The 18182-nt window shown below is 40.5% G+C and overlaps 1 pseudogene; it reads left to right on the forward strand.

Annotated features, from left to right (window-relative positions):
- On the forward strand, positions 1–8110 carry LOC122729029 (annotated as a pseudogene).
- Positions 8111–18182: the final 10072 nt, after the last annotated feature.

An 18182-nucleotide genomic window follows, 5' to 3' on the forward strand; every position in this document is an offset into this window, starting at 1 on the left:
ATGGAATGTAAGCCCCTGGGAGGGCAGGAACTCCAGGACTTTGGTGTCTTTCGGTCACCCTGTGCGGGGAACATGGTAACTGATTAACGAGTACTTTATTGATGGACTGATACTTCCTCATTTCATACAGTGCACTTATGAGCTGGCTGGCTGCCTCTTTAATGTGGCCTCTGTTTCCTCAGTGACTGTCTCTATACTTTCACTAGGTGTCAAGGGCAATAAATAGATTGCTGGACCTGGAAGACCTGAGTTCAAATTCAGCTTCATACACTTAGTAGTCCGGTAACTCTGGGCAAGTTACTTAACTTTTCTTGGCTTCAGTCTTCTCATCTGTAAGATGGGGATAATTTTACCTACATTCCTGCTAAGCAGCCAAGTGACTCAGGGAATAGAACCTAGCATCAGGAAGTCCTGAGAGTTCAAATCTGACCTCAAGACACTAACTCTGTGACCTTAGGCAAGTCACTTAACCCTGTTTGCCTCAGTTTCCTTATCTATAAAATGAGCTGGAGAAGGAAATGGCAAATCACTCCAGTATCTTTGCCAAGAAAACCCCAGGGGGCAGCTAGGTGGCGCAGTGGATAAAGCCCTGGCCCTAGAGTCAGGAGGACCTGAGTTCAAATATGGCCTCAGACACTTGACACTTACTAGCTGTGTGACCCTGGGCAAGTCACTTAACCCTCATTGCCCCACAGAAAAAAAAAAAAACAAAAAAACAAATGGGGTCAGGAAAAGCCAGACATGACTGAAAATGACTCAGGTATCTCCCCATATAAGATAATCTCATAGGTTCCTCTTCCAAATGAGGTCACGAAGCATCTACAGGACTAAAATGACTGCAAACCTCTCTGCTAGAATAAAACATGAGCTAATATTTGTAAAGTGCTTTTGTAAACATTAAACTGCCATATAAATACTAGTATAGTATACTACAGAACAGGACAGTATAGTATAGTATAGCATAGTATTATGTAGCTGTGTGCAGAGTGTATAAAAGACATGATTACTCCTCTCTAGAGGGATAAACTCCAGTAATTCTCATTTTCTCCTTCCAAAAGGTGGAGCTAGAATGTATGGGGCTGGGCCAGGAATGCTTTGATAACCTTGGATCAGGGCTATCTTTGGGTTACAAGCCCTTTGGCCATCCAATGCATAGGATAAAATATTCAGGATTACAAAGAAAACCAATTAATTTGAAATAAAAATGTAATCCCCCCCCCTCCAAGTTCATGGGCCCCTTGAAATCCATCTACGTAAGACTTAGGGATCTCACATGAAGAACTCCTGGCTTAGGTTAATTGAATTCATTGAATCTAGATCCTACAGAGATTCAAGGTTGCCCCTGAAACATCAAAACTCTATGCAGTAGAAACTTCTTACTTGGTTGGCCTGCAAGGCAGGTTTATCCTGTTGCCCAATTCCACCATAATTAAGGGTTTAGACTGTCTTTATTGGATCAATTTACACATACAGTAGGCATTTAATAAATAGTGACTTTGAAGACTAGAATACAGGATTTGCCAGGATAAATGTGGTTCTCGTTGGGAGTCCTGGGATTACAGTTTTATAGAGAAATTAACAAAGAGGCTTGCCATCCATCTGGTTTTGATGTCAACAACCAAGAAATGGAGTTTTTTTCTTCAACATCATGAAAAGTTTTGTTTCAAAGTTTGGGAAGTCAATGCCAACCCCCTGAATTCCAAGGTTGCTCAGTTGTCCAGGAGCTGAATGCTTATGTGGCTGGGTCCTCTTTACTTACCCTTCTACCAAGCTAGTGTTGAAGTTGATAGAGCACTGGCCTCAAGTTAGGAGGACCTGAACTCAAATCTCACCTCTAACATGAGCCATGTGACCCTGAGCAAGTCAACCCCAATTGCCTTAAACATCCAGGGCTATCTCCAGTCATCCTAATATATATCTTGCCACTGGACCCACATGGCTCTGGAGGAGAGAGTGAGTTTGGTGACCTTGCACAGCCCTCCCTCACTTATATACAATTCATTGCAAGTCATGACATCACCTCCCAGTGTCATGGTCCTCTTTGAGAATGAAGGACAAAACAACAACCAAGCCTACCTAGAGAGCATTCTTTAAAAATAAACAAATGGAGGGCAGCTAGGTGGTGCAGTGGATAAAGCACCAGCCCTGGATGCAGGAGGACCTGAGTTCAAATCTGGCCTCAGACACTTGATACTTACTAGCTGTGTGACCCTGGGCAAGTCACTTAACCCCCATTGCCCTGCAAAAAAACCCAAACAAACAAACAAACAAAAATAAACAAATAAACAAATGAATGAATGAATGAATAGATAGATAAATAGATAAACATTTTAATTTAAAGTTTTGAGTTCCAAATTCTTTCCTTCCTTCCCTCCCTGAGGTGGTAAGCAATCAGATATAGTTTATACATGTGCAATTATGTAAAATATTACCATATTAGTAATTTATATAGAAAACAAATAAAAGAAAAAATGAAAGTAAAAAACAGCATGCTTCAGTCTGTATTCAATCAATGTCAGTCATTTCTTTGGAGGTGAATAATATGCTTCATCATTAGTCCTTTGGAATTATCTTGGATCATTGTATTGCTGAGAACAGTTAAGTCTTTCACAGTTCTTCATTGAACAATATTGCTGTCTCTGTGCACAACTTTCTCTTGGTTCTGCTCACTTCACTATATATCAGTTCATACTAGTCTTGCCAGGCCTTTCTGAAATCATCCTGCTTGTCATTTCTTATGGCACAGTAATATTCCATCACCATCATATACCACAGCTTATTTAGCCATTCCCCAATTGATGGACATTCCTTTGATCTCTAATTCTTAGCCACCACAAAAAGAGCTTCTATAAATACTTTTTGTACAAATAGGTCTTTTTGTCTTTGGGAGGGATGTCTTTGGGATATAAACCTAGTAGTGGTATTGCTGGATCAAAGGGTATGCACAGTTCTATAGCCCTTTGGGCATAGTTCCAAATTGTTCTCCAGAATGGTTGGATCAGTTCACAACTCCACCAACAGTGGATTAACATCCCAATTTTCCCACATCCCCTCCAACATCCAATATTTTCCTTTTCTGTTATATTTGCCATTTTGATAGGTGTGAGGTGATACTTCAGAGTTGTTTTAATTTGCATTCCAAGAGAGCATTCTTTTAACTTATTTATTTATTTTTGTGAGGCAATTGGGGTTAAGTGACTTGCCCAGGGTCACACAGCTAGTAAGTGTTAAGTGTCTGAGGTCGGATTTGAACTCAGGTGCTCCTGACTCCAGGGCCGGTGCTTTATCCACTGTGCCACCTAGCTGCCCCTAAGAGAGCATTCTTAGGGAGAAAAATTTAAAACTAGAAATCTTATAAAAACAAATGTTGAAAACTATTTCTACATGTAACTGGAAAATAATAAAATACTTTTATGAAAAAAGAGAGCACTCTTCTGGCCCACTTCTATACCCTTCCATTTTGAGCTCTGTTGAAGGGGACTTTGAAGTCCTTCAATGGACTCATTCAATACCAGAGGTAAACTATTCTTATCATGAGCTCTCATTTTACTTGAGAAGGCAATGTGTGTGTGTGTGTGTGTATATATATATATATGTATATATATATATATATATATATATATATATATATATATATATATATATATATGTGACTTAAACTCCAGGCATATGGCAGGGGTCCTTTGTGGGCAGTTAGGAGGATGGAGTGCAGGGTCTGGGGTCAGGAAGACCTGAATTCAAATCTGGCTTCAGACACTTGATAGCTATGTGACCCTGGGCAAGTCACTTGACCTTGTTTGCCTCAGTTTCCTCATCTGGAGCAGGAAATGGCAAACTATTCCAGTGTCTTTGCCAAGAAAACTTCAGACACAACTGAAACGATTGAATAACACCAGGGGTCCTTAGGATGCACCGTCAGGAAGAGGAGATCCTGTTGGGACATGGTTAGAGGAGGGTATTGGGGTAAGGGGTTCCAAGCCTTTCCAGGCTCTACCTACTTAATGCCTATAGTAATCTCTGGGGTTCAGACTGGAGGCATTTAGGGATGAAAGGACCTTGATGGTTTAGAGGATTTCTGGTTTTATAAATGAGGAAACTGAAACTGAGGGTGCAGAAGTGAATTTCTCAGGGTCTAGTGTCTAAAGAGGAATTTCACCCCGGGTCCTCCTGAATCCAAGTCTAACATATTATTCCCTAGACCAGAGATGTCAAACATAACTCCCAAAGCTCCCCAGTGCCCTGAACCCTATTAACATATAACTGGGGGGCAGCTAGGTGGCACAGTGGATAGAGCACTGGCCCTGGATTCAGGAGGACCTGAGTTCAAATTTGACCTCAGACACTTAACAATTACTAGCTGTGTGACCCTGGGCAAGTCACTTAACCCCAATTGCCTCACCGGAAAAAAAAAAAAAGAAAAAAAACATATAACTGGGAAATATTTAACAAAATACATAAGAATACAATATAACATAGCTAATGTTAATATGTGATTTTCTAAGTCAATAGGCAGCCTGTAGGGAGTCTTATGTACTGTATATTGCCCCCCACCCTTTCCTTTTTTGTTTGACAGCCAGGGCCCCAGACCCAATTGCCTCCACTGTGGACTGAGCTCTACATTCCTAGTTCATATCTCTTTACCAACTGAGAAAGGGAACTTCTCAGTTCATTGTTTCTCAGTGTTGCTACTGTTCTCCTTCCATTTTCTTCAAACTTACAAGTACTCTCATGTTTCTCTGACTTCTTCGTATTTATCAGATCATAAGGTTTAGAGATAGAAGGGACCCTCAAAGGCTTGAAATTGAATCTAGCCCCCTCCTTTTCCAGATGAGAAATCTGAAGTCCGTAGCTAATAAGTATCTGAGATTGGATTTGAACCTAAATGTACCCTGACTCCACAAATACCATAATTTATTCAGTCATACTCCAGTCAGTGGGTGCCTGCTTTGTTTCTAGTGTTTTGAATATCTTAAGTTAAAAATCATACTGTCCAAAATGCCAATGCGGTCCATGGGGTTTTCTTGGCAGAGATACTGGAGTGATTTTCCATTTCCTTCTTCAAACAGAGGTTCAGTGACTTGCCCAGGGTCACATCGTCCTAAGTATCTGAGGCTTCATTTGGACTCAGATCCTTCTGACTCCAGAGCCAGCACTCTATCCATTTCACCACCTAACTGTCCTAAAGTATGGTACAGGGGAAAGAATGTCAAATTTGGAGTTATGGGACTCGAGTTCTAATCCTAACTCAGTCACTTATTATGTGTGTGACCTTGAAGTTTCCTCATCTGTAAAAAGAGGGGGGATGTGTGGATTAGATAACCTCGGAAGTCCCCTTTCAACTCTATCTCTAGAAATCTATGATCGGTGATCACGGGGGCAGGGGGAGGGGCAGTATCTCTTCTCCATCCAATGAGGTACTTAGCTGCCTCTAATTGCACTTGCTCAAATAAATCAAGATAAAACATACGTTGCTAAACCAAGGGTGAGGGAGTGCTTGTAAATGAACTTCAAGATGAAAGGGACTAAGGTTAAAGAGAAGAAATGTGAGGGCTCTGGGTAAACCTAATACTTGAATATAGCCTGTGGGCAGGGAGGGAAAGGAAGGGAGAAATGACTCTAGTCTTCTTTCTAGAGGCTTTTTGAATGAAACCACCCCCCTACTTGACTAAAAGGAGCCTATCTCTTGATAAACATCCTACTTCCTTAATTCTCTAATCTCTTCCCCTCCCCTCCCAACACTCACAAATTCACTTCCTATGTCTCAGATTACCACTGCCTTGAAATGATACACAAATCATCACACTTCCTCCTCCCCAACCCCCTTCTTCTTCTTTTTTTTTTTTTCAGTGAGGCAATTGGGGTTAAGTGACTTGCCCAGGGTCACACAGCAGTGCTAAGTGTCTGAGGCCGGATTTGAACTCAGGTTCTCCTGACTCCAGGACCACCTAGCTGGGCCCCGCCCCCCCTTCCCCCCTTCTTCTAATGTTAGGCTAGGTATTTGGCCTTTCTGAGACTCAGTCAATTAATCAACAAGCATTAATTAATCCATTATTAGCTTCCTCCACACACATACCCTCTTTTTTTTTCTAAATGGAGGATACCACAAAATTATCTTAATTCCTATGGGGAAATTTTCTAAAGATTATATAATAAATATAGAAGCCGTCTAAGGGATACAGAATCAGGCTTCTGGTTAGGAAGACATGAATTCATATGCCGCCTCCGATCAACATAGTAGGTGTTTAATAAAAGTTTTTGGAATAATGTTTATTATCTTGACTGTGGACAGTTCACTTAACCTGTGTTCCTCAGACAGTTTATTAAGATTTGTCTGGGGGGTTGTGTACTAGTTACAACTTGCATTATGGTTTCTATAGCCTAAAATAGAGATAATGACTATATCACCACCACCACCACTACCACTACTACCACTACTACCACCATCACTACTTGCCCAGATCATATAACTAGTTTCTGAGGCTGGCTTTGAATTTAGGTCTTCCTGATTGCTGTTGGCCCAGTGCCCTATCCACTAAGCCACTTAGTTGCCACAACTGCTGCTGCTACTATTACTAGTTACATAGTGCTCTAAGGTTTGCAAAGCACTTTCCATCTATTATCTCATTTTATTTTGATCCTCAAAAACCCTGAGAAATGGGTAATATTATTATCCCTATTTTACAGATGAGGACACTAAGCCAGTGACCAGTTAAGTAATTTGACTGGAGTCAAAGATCTAGTAAGTATCTGAGGCAGGATTCAAACTCAGGTCTTCCCAGATTTAGCATTCACTGTATTGTACCACCTTTCAGTTAAATGTCTAAGAAAAGAGAAAAAAGGGAAATCATGAAGTATTACTCATTTTTTTTGTGAGGCAATTGGGGTTAAGTGACTTGCCCAGGGTCACACAGCTAGTAAGTATAAAGTGTTTGAGGTCGGATTTGAACTCAGGTCCTCCTGAATCCAGAGCCAGTACTCTATCCACCGCACCACCTAGCTGCCCCAGTATTACTCATTTTTATAACTTCTCCATTACAGAGTTAAATTAATAACCACAGCAGTGTATATTAGAAAAACAAAACTGCTGGACTGTTTGTCTCTCCACTGCCTGTCTGAGCTAAAATTCCACTTTCTGCAAGAAGTCATTCTTGATATCATCCCTATCAGACACAACCAAGACAACAACAATAATTAAAAAAATGCTAGTATATCCCCCAGGGGGCAGCTAGCTGGTGCCATGGATAAAGCATTGAGCCAGGAGACCAGAAGACTCATCTTCCTGAGTTTAATCTGGCTTTAGACACTTACTAGATGTGTAATCTTGGGCAAGTCATTTTACCCTATGTGTCTCAGTTTCCTCGACTGTAAAATGAGCTGGAGAAGGAAATGGCAAACTACTCCAGTATCTGTGCCAAGATAACCCCAAAAGGGGCCAAGAAGAGTTGGACATAACTAACCAACAACAATGCTAGCGACTTACCCCTGAGAATACCCCCACTTTATCCTGTCTATATCTTGTTTGTCCATAGTTACTTGCATATTGTCTCCCCTCTTAGACTGTGAACTTGAGAACTGGGACTCCTTTCTTTATATCCTTAGTGTTTGGTATAATACCTGGTAGACAGTAGGTGCTTCATAAGTGCCTGTTGACTTAACTAAAATAGGTTTGGGCCTTTTCCATCTCTGGGAGTGGCCGCAAGGGCAGCCCCCGCAGCCCCCGTCGGCCCATCTGCAGTGGATGGTCCTCCGGAACTGCTCCAGCTTTCTCATCAAGAGCAACAAGCAGACGTACAGCACCTAGTCTAACAACCTCAAGGCCCGAAACTCCTTTTGCTGGTCCACTGGAAGACGGTAGGCATCAAGCCGGCCGAGCGCGCAAGGACACGTGGAGGTGCTGAAGCCGGGCAGGTCAGAGGAAGCCTGTCACTTCTTATGTGAAGACCACCACAAAAATTCCCGGGCCACGCTCAACAGAGTCCAGCACATCATCCACAAGAACAAATACCGGAAGGATTTCCACATGGCTGCTCTGCGCTGGGCCAGTGCCATCCTACGGATCCAGAAGCCGGTGGTAGTGAAGAAGCGAACCCACCCACCCCAGAGCACTTAGGGTGCCAGGCCTGCCTTTGGCTAAGTCAAACTGCCCAACCTGAAAAAAGAAAATAAAATGAAATAGGTTTGGGCAACAGATCTAAGGCTTGAATTGTAGACTTTGTGGTAGATTGAATGTCTATTTTCTGGAGACCAGTTCAATGAAGATTGAGAGAAGTTCGTTCCCAGATAGATGAGCCTCCGGGTGATGAATATTTTTGGCCAGAGCAGTTGTTAAGAAGCACCTTCTATGTTGGTTGGGGATTTTAATCCGTGTTTTAAAAAAATCATTACTATTGCCATATCAGTTTTGGGTAAGCATACTATTATTATACCAGTAAAGAATTGACCATGAACTTCTCATGGTTTCCGGCCACATGGTAGAGAAAGCAGGGAGAGACCTTCAGCATGGTAGTTAGCAAAAGCAGGAGAAAAGCCCCCAAACACCTATCCTGTCTCCCAGGGAGACAGCATCTTGGGTCAAGGAGACCCAAGAAAATTCAGAAGACCTACAAGCCAGAGTACTAAGAGCCAAGTGTTTGTCTCCATTTCGTATCTTCTCTGGGGTTTGTCTCAGATCAAGAACTGGACTTTCTGGAGTATAGGGGAGAAAGGATTGAGAAAGTGATGTCTGGGTACCCCCAAGAAATCTTTTATTGATAATTATTTTCTTGCAAATCTGAGCTGGTGAAGGGATTACCTATACTGAGAGGATCATGGAAGGCTTGACGTATTTTGAAGGGTCATTCAGAAAGCATGTTCACAACATTTAATGACCCGTGTAATAAGCAGAATACGGAAATTTTTGTTGGTCAGTTTTTTCAGTGTTGCAGCTTCCTTCAGTTGCCACAAAGCCCAATAGATTAAGTCCTAAAGAATTACTTGAGGTTCAGTACATTTATCCACATGCCTGGTAGGTGTGAGAGATGAGAAGCGGTAAGGTCTCTCAATGGCAATACCCACTAGTGTATACCACACATTCTTTGTGTGCTGTTGGTAGTACAAGATTTGCTAGCTATGTGTGGTAACACCGTATTCCAGATCAGTAATCATTCATTGTGACTTGGTTGCACTGTTGGTTAAAATGGACAGTTTTGAGGTGGGGGACTATGGGTATAAAACATCTCATATGCTATCAGACTTAAGTGATATAAAAGTATAAATATAATTAATAAAACTTTTCAAAAATAATTTTTAGGATGTGAGAAAAAATAATAAAGATTCTTCCAGACCAATTGATAATAAATACATTTTAAAATGGCTTCTCTACTAGATACATGTTCCTTTAATACCATATGATATCACATATCATTTTGCAAACTACATAAATGTTGTCGTTGAGTCATTTCAGTTATGTCCTACTCTTCATGACTCCGTTTTGGGGTTTTCTTGGCAAAGATACTGAAGTGGTTTGCCATTTCCTTCTCCAACTAATTTTGAAGATGAGAAACTGAGACAAACAGGGTTAAAGGACTTGTCACACAGGTAGTGTCTGAGGCTGGATATAAATTCATGAAAACGAGTTTTCCTGGTTCCAAGCCCAGTGCTCTATTTACTGCACCACCTAGCTGTCCGTATGATTGTTATCTATTACTATCATTGTTTCCCAGAATTACAAAATCCAAAGGGACATCTGAGATCATCTAATCCAATCTATATCTGAATAAAAATTCTTTCTAATACCATCACAAAGAAATCCTTCATCCTGTATTTTGATATGCAAAAGTTGTTTCTGCTATAGAAATTGATCTGTGCCTAGTTGATGGGAGAAGATGTCAATAGAATTTACCAAGGGGGTATTCCAAGTTTCTAAATGAGAAGACAGAACAGTGGGAAGACCAATGAACTGAAATCTGGCTGAGAAGCTGATAAATGGTCATTTGACAAAAGCTTCTTCCACTAACTCTACACCAAATGTTTGACTCAAATTGGGAATTATAAAGGGAAGTAGCAACAGGGTTGCTCATTCATATTCGCAGAGGGGTGGGTAGAAGTTTTTTCCCAGTAATAGTTGCGGGGAAGGTGCTGGTGGCCAATGGATCATCCACTTTGCAGAAATTAGTGCTCCCAGGAGGATCGAAGTCTTCTTAGGGAGAGGAAGTGCATTCCCTCCAGGGACCAGTACCCTGGGACAGAGCTCCGGTTACCCTCTCCTGGTTACAACTCTATAAGCTTATAACTACTTGGCCTATAATAAGATTGATTTCTTAAAATCACATTGGAAATGGACTTTTCCACTCCCAACTGTTCCTATTGGGTTTTTCATTGTTATAATCCATTTATGGGGAAATGTTAAAAGTATTAAATAGGATTATTATTAAAATGATTCTGTGTCTCCTCAGAAGATAAATAAGACAAATTTATTAATCTGGTCCAGTGGAGAGAGGGTTTGGTTAAATTTGGAGTCAGGAAGATTTGAGTTTCAATCCTGCCTTAGATCCTTATTAGCTGTATGATTCCGGGCAAGTCACTGAACCTCTCTCAACCTCTTTGTCCTTATCTGTAAAGCGGAGAGGTTGGATTTGATACCCTTGAAGGTGCCTTTCAGCTCTCAATCTATGATCCTAAGAAAAACGAAGGGGCAGATTAGCCTTGCGGATAGAGCAACAGAGCAAGAGTTGAGAAACCTAGCTTGTAATACTGCCTGAGATACTTCATTGTAGCATATGATTCTGGGCAAGTTACTTAATCTAGCCTCGGTGTCCACATCTGTAATATAGGGATAACAATACTTGTATTAACCTCACGTACAATCTGTGAGACTCTGGGCAAGTTGCTTAACCTTGTTTAACTCTGTTTCCGCATCTGTAATATGAGCTGGAGAAAGAAATGGCAAACTGCTCCAGAATCTTTGCTGAGAAAACCCCAAATGGGGTCACAGAGAGTTGGACATGACTGAAACGGCTCAACAGCAGCCTCACAGAGCAGTTGTGAGGAAAGCATTTTTAAACCTTAAAGTTCTGTAAATGTGAGTTGCTATTCCTCCTCCTTAAAAAGAGGGGGATGGACCAGGTGAGTGTTGAGCTCCCTTCTAGGGCTAAAGCTGTGATTCTATTCATCAAGTCTTATTTATTCATTTTTAGGAAAAAGGACAGTCTCTCTCTCTCTCTCTCTCTCTCTCTCTCTCTCTCTCTCTCTCTCTCTCCCTCCCTCCCTCCCTCCCCCATTCTCTCTCTGTCTCTTTCTGTTTCTATCTCTGTCTCTGTGACCATCTGTCTCTGTCATTCTTTCTGTCTCTGTCTGTCTCTATCTCTCTTTTTCTCTCTCCATCTCTCTGTCTCTCTTTGTCTGTCTCTTTGTCTCTCTCTTTCTGTTTCCCTGTCCGTCTTTCTCTCTCCATCCCATTTTCTCTCTATCTCTGTTTCTATCTCTTTGTGTGTGATCATCTGTCTTTGTCATTCTCTTTCTGTCTTTTCTGTCTCTATCTCCCTTTCTCTCTCTCCATCTCTGTCTCTCTCACTGCTTTTCTACCTCTCTCACTGCCTTCCTCCCCCCACTCCACCCCCAAACAAGAAGCACTCTGACATGGGCTTTTTACACACATTTCATAGAGCTCCTGAGGGCTGGAACACTCCCTCATCTCACTGTGATTTCACTTTTCTCTAAGTGAGAGTGGCAGTAAGTGCTCTTTGGTGGAAAGCCTCCATGGAAATGCTGAGCACTCTCAGCTCAAAAATGTCATTCCTATTACAGTTTTCCAAGTAAAAGTACTTTAACTTTCTTTGCAGAATTTTTAAAGAAATGAACCCGACTTCCCATTGTCTTCCATTGTGAAAATGAAGCCATATTTCCATGGAAGAACAGCACATGGTGCTAGGAATACAAAGACAAGGTGGAAATGACACCTTGCCTGTCCTCAGGGGACTTCTATTCTATCAGGGAGATAACAGGTATGCATACTAAGCATATACAAAATATATACAAGGATATTTTATGAGGGAGATGCTGGCAAAAATGGATTTGTTCTGTGTGGCACCAGAAGGCAGAACCAGGTGGAATTCACAAAGAGATAAATTTGGACTTGCTCTCAAGGAAACCAACCCCCCAAACTCCCTAACAACTAGAGCAGTCCAGCCTTGGGAGATAATGTATTCCCCTGCTTGGAGGTCTTCAGACAAAATCCAGATGACCACTTGTTAGGCATGATTGGAGTAGGTGGTCCCTTCTAACTCTAAAATTCTGTGAATATACCCAGGAAAAAAAAAATGATCAAATCATGAATGCTGATTTCCACTGGCTAGACAATCCATTGAATTAGCCCAATATCTCATTGATCTTAGATGGGGATTGCAAAGGGGAAAAGATACCAAGCCTTGAAATGAAGAGGTTGAAGTTGGACTTTGAATAGCATTTTTTAAATCTTGTGGTGATTTCAGTGATCCTAACCTATTACCAGATACAAATGCCCAGCCTTTAAAATCACACAAACAAATAATTGTTTAGCCTCATTTGGGGAGGGGGAGGGCAATGATGGTTAAGTGACTTGCCCAGGGTCCCACAGCTAGTGTCAAGTGTCTGAGGCTGGATTGGAACTCAGGTCCTCTTGACTCCGGGGCCAGTGCTTTATCCACTGCGCCACCTAGCTGCCCCTAGCCTCATTTTAAACAATGAATCATATGTTCTCAGAAGAATCAAAACTACAGGTGACTCAAAAGTTAGTGGAAAGATGTAAGATAAGTTTTAGTAAGAGGCAACATGTTAGCACATATGACCAGGAAGGGAGATAGGCTGACCATGTAGGTGGAGGGAGTGATAACAGATGCCCAGTTTAATTGTAGTACCTAAGGGCTGTATATTATAAATGAAAAGAGCATTAGAGTCAAAAGACATGGATTCAAATCCTGTCTCAGATGCTTATTAGGTAAACCTTGGACAAGTTCTTTAGGGGCTCAGTTTCCACATCTGTAAAGTGAGATCATTGGGCTAGATTGCTCTTGAGGTCTGGTTCTATGATTCTAAGATATTCATGAAAATATCAAAAGCACCAGCTGAAGGCCTCCTGTGTGTTGGGTAAGTCCTCTTTGCAGGCCATCTATGGAAAGATATAGGCAAGAATCACTCACGATCAAAAAGCTAAGATGCTTTCTAAGAAGATAGACCAATTGAACCATGAAAGAGAGGAACATACTTTAAACAAAATACCTTACGAGCACCTTCCTCTCCCAATTTTCAGGACAGATCCCCCAAGAACAATAGTGTCAAAGAAGCTTTCTTGTGGGTCATATATTGATTTAGTAAATTCTTGTAACAAATATGCAGAGCCAAGCAAAACAAATTCACACATTTTATGTGTTTAGAAATGTGTCTTATTCTGAATCTCCTCTCAGTCAAGGCAGGTAGCATGCATTATCATCAACAGTCCTCTTGACCCATAACTGCTCATTGAATTAATCAGAGTTCTCAAGTCTTTCAAAGCTATTTTTCTTCATAATGTTGTTATTGTAACAATTGTTCTGGTTCTTCTCACTTCACTCTTCATGAATTCATATAAGTCTTCCAAGATTTCTCTGAAACCATCCATTTTGTTATTACATATATATAGGGGTGTGTGTGTATAATGTATATATGTGTGTATATATACACACATATATACATATCTATATGTATCTATATCTATATATATATATATATATACATATACACACATCATCTATAAAATGAGCTGGAGAAGGAAATGGCAAATCACTCCAGTGCCTCTGCCAAGACGATCCCAAAATGGAGTCATGAAGAATCAGAAACAACTGAATAACATATATTTATGATACAATATAAAATACATTATAATATGATATGATATGATATGATATATAGTATAATAGTCCATTGCATTCATATACCATAATTTGTTTATCCTTTCCTCAATAGAGAAATAGATCAATAAACCTTAATAGATAAAATAAATAATAAAATAAACAATAGATAAACTAGATTGAGAAAACTTTAATAGAAATAAATAAATAAACCTTAGATAAAAGAACCTTGAGTTTCCAGTTCTTTGCTACTACCAAAAGATCTGCTGTGAATATTTTTGTACATATAGATTTTTTTCTCCATGTGGTATGGGCCTAGGAAGTAGATTGGTCAAAGGATTTGCACTGGTTAATGACATGAGGAGCATAATTCTAAATTGTTTTTCAGAATGACTGGCCCAATTCAGGGATCCACCAACAGTGCATTAAGTTTCCGTCTCATTTTGCTTGGTTGCACATGTATAACCTATATGAAATTGTTTACTGTCTCAGGGAGGGGAGCTGGAGAGAGGAAAGGAAGAAGAGAATGCAGAACTGAAAATCTTAAAAAACAAATGTTAAAAATTGTATTGACATGTAATTGGGAAATAAAATAAAATATAATATTATTCCAAAAAAAGTTTCCAAGGCCTCTCCAACAATTGTCACTTTCTGTTATTTTTTCTCTTTTTCTCTTTTTCTTTCTTTCTTTCTTTCTTTCTTTCTTTCTTTCTTTCTTTCTTTCTTTCTTTCTTTCTTTCTTTCTTTCTTTCTTTCTTTCTTTCTTTCTTTCTTCCTTCCTTCCTTCCTTTCTTTTTTTTTTGTTGTTGTTAACTCTAACAATCTAATGGATGTGAGGCAAGGCCAGAGCCACTGGCTGTGTGACTCCAAGCAAATTTCTTTAAGTGGTATTTTTTTTTTGTTTGTTTGTTTTGGTTTTTTTTTTTTGGGGGGGGGGAAGGGGGTTAAGTGACTTGCCCAGGGTCACACAGCTAGTAAGTGTCAAGTGTCTGAGGCCGGATTTGAACTCAGATTTTCCTGAATCCAGGGCCAGTGCTTTATCCACTTCACCTCCTAGCTGCCCCCAAGCAAATTTCCTAACTTCTCAGTCCATAAGTTTGCATTTCCCTAATTATTAGAGGTTTGGAGCTGCCTACTATATCCTTTGGCCATTATTTATGGTGGAATGACTCTTGTATAACAGTCCTGGAAAGACTTGGACTGGCTGGCTTGCTGGGGGTGCTAAGGGACTAAAGACTCTGGGAGTTGGAGTTGTTCCCCCATTGAGAAGAGATGAAACTAAGACAGCATCAGAACTGGAGAATGGCATTTTTTTTCTCTTGTAGCATTTTAAAATCTCTTTGGATGAATACTTAGGGAGAGAATGAGTGGTGACAGAAACAGATGGAGGATCATTTCCAGGAAACAGAATCTCTAGAGGCAGGTGTTGGTGAGATGGATAGAATGCTGGAGCTGGAGTCTTGAAGACCTGAGTTCAAATGTGGCTTCAGGAACTAACTAGCTGTGTGACCCTGAACAAGTCATTTCACCCTGTTTGCCTCGGTTTCCTCCTCTGTCACATGAGCTGGAAAAGGAAATAGCAAACTCCTCCAGTATCTTTGCCAAGAAAACCACAAATGGGGTTTCAGAGAGTCGAACACAAAACTGAACAATAGCTGTGTGGGTCCTGGTTAGTTACTAAATCTTTCTCTACTATTTTAAATTTTGCTTACTGGTTGTTCATATTTTTAATTATGGTCTTCTAGATAAAGATAAAATCACTTTAATTGCATTTTGAGTTGGTGCTTTTGCCATAAACTGCGTTGATAAAGGGGTGGGGAAAACTGATGGGCAATTCATTAATTGGCTAGGGAGATCTTTTTAGCCTGGTGATCAAAAGAATTGCCTGGGGATCCAGAGCTTTATGAATTTTATTAATAATCTGCATTTTGAAGTTTTATCATCTTGTGGTGCTTGGCCCCTTTCCTTAGGCCAAAAACCCATTAAATCCTATAAGCTAATCCATCTCTCAGCTGACAGATGACTCTGCACCAGGAGTCTTTGGATCTTTCTCTCTTCCCTGTTGCCCAGATCAAAATAAAAAAGGGGGGAAGGGCAGGGGAATAGAGGCTGGAACCCCCCAAAGAAGGCAACACTCTGAAATGACTCTTGTAGCTGAGATGGAAGGCATCAGGGAGAATCAATTCTATTCACTCCCCCCAAGGTTGAATGGGGCGGGGGGGATGCTCCTTAGCCACACTGTCCTCCCCAGTGCTATCTCCTGGGAAACAAGAATACGATTAGAATTTATGATTTATTTTGGAGGCAAGTTGAAAAATAGAAAACAAGATCACCAATTGAATTTATTTTTCCATTTTAGTCATTTAATTTTTAAAGCTTTGTTCTGAAGAGCTAGATGAAAACTATTGACAAATGAATTGTTTTTAATGGGGGGGTTGGATTTGATTGAAGAGGAAGAGAATCAGAGGGAAATGGTTTTTAACTCTATGAGTCTCTGAATACTGGGTTTGCTTTGATGTGATACTCTGGGGTTCCCGTGGGATACCTCAGTCATATCATCCAAACTACAGAGCTGGGTTTAAGCTTTAAGAAGGAAGGAAACAAGAATTTAAGCAATTGCTATAAGCTGAGTGATTTACAAGTATTATCTCCTCTGATCCTCAAAACAACCCTGGGAGGTAGGGGCTATTATCATCCCATTTTAACAGTCAAGGAAACTGAGAGAAGTGAAATGACTTGCCCAGGGTCACACAGCTAGGCCAGATTTGAACTCAGGTCCTCCTGACTCCAGGGCCGGTGCTCTATCCACTGCGCCACCTCTCTGAGGTTCCTTTTTACTCTGTGCTCCTGGGTTGACTCTATCTTAGTCCACAACCTAATAAGTTCCTGGGACCAAAAAGAATAACTTGCTGACCAGGCTTCTAGTGATGAGGCTCTCTGAATTGAATGTGATTGGTCCCTTTACTCCTAGACACACAGTCCATATCCAGTCCTATACTATGGATAGAACCTATACAGTGTGTAGGACCTGTCAGCACTTGAGTACAGCTGAGGTGTCCAGAAGCCCAGGGCCACCTCCATGCCAGCATAAGGCACTGAAATAGGACTTCCATGTAGGATTGAGAGTCCCTTCCCATTTTATAATTATGACCACATGAACAAGTACCAAAGATGAAGAGAACTTGAGGAACTAGACTTGGCATGACTGTGCCTAGATGGAGACAGGGTCAGCTAACATAACATCACTAATCGCCAGTCCATGCAAAGAATTAGAATGGCTCATCCCACTGAGTGGCTGTAACTCTCCTGCTAGTTGACCATGCCTCACTCACCAAGGTATCAGAAAGGATTTAGAGAAGGTTTTTTTTTGGTGAGGCAATTGGAGTTAAGTGACTTGCCCAGGGTCACACAGCTAGTAAGTGTTAAGTGTTTGAGGCCAGATTTGAACTCAGTTCCTCTTGAATCCAGGGCCAGTGCTCTATCCACTGCGCCACCTAGCTGCCCCCGAAGGTATTTTTTTAAACTAAAAGGCAATTTACTAAAGCAACACCAGTTAGCATTGATGGGAATTCTATATCTCCCATTCATCACTAGTTATCAAAAGGAAAACAGGCTGCAAGCAGGAAGCCAGATTGAACAAGAAATGCTTTAAACTTGCTAGTTGCCATCACAGGGTATTTCTTTCTTTTGTCTTTCTTTCTTTCTTTCTTTCTTTCTTTCTTTCTTTCTTTCTTTCTTTCTTTCTTTCTTTCTTTCTTTCTTTCTTTCTTTCTTTTTTCCCCCTTTCTCTCTTTTTTTTCAGGGCAATGAGGGTTAAGTCACTTGCTCAGGCTCACACAGCTAGTAAGTGTCAAGTGTCTGAGGCAGAATTTGAACTCAGGTCCTCCTGAATCCAGGGCCAGTGCTTTATCCATTGCAGTGCCACCTAGCTGTTCCCAATCACAGGGTATCTCAAGAAGTTTGACTGCAGTTTAAAGCTTTAATAGCTTTGGGACACCTTGTATTATTATCATAGCATCATAGGGACCTCAGAGGCATCTAGTTCAATCCTATTCTTATACATATTATATCATTATGAAAGATATAATCTTACCTTTCATATTATATGTTATACTATATTATTAAGTCATATTTTTGTTCATTGATATTATTATCACAAATAACTAATTCTTAATAATTCTTATTATTGCTAATAATAAGAGCCTTCACATATCACTTTAAAGCACTTGACAAATATTATCTTGCATCCTAACAACAACCCTAGGAAACAGGTGCTATTCCTATTTTACAGAGGAGGAAACTGAAGCAGACAGTTTGCCTCATGTGACTTGCCCATGATCA

This window comes from Dromiciops gliroides, chromosome 5 (assembly GCF_019393635.1).
Source record: "Dromiciops gliroides isolate mDroGli1 chromosome 5, mDroGli1.pri, whole genome shotgun sequence".
NCBI classification, from domain to species: Eukaryota; Metazoa; Chordata; class Mammalia; order Microbiotheria; family Microbiotheriidae; genus Dromiciops; species Dromiciops gliroides.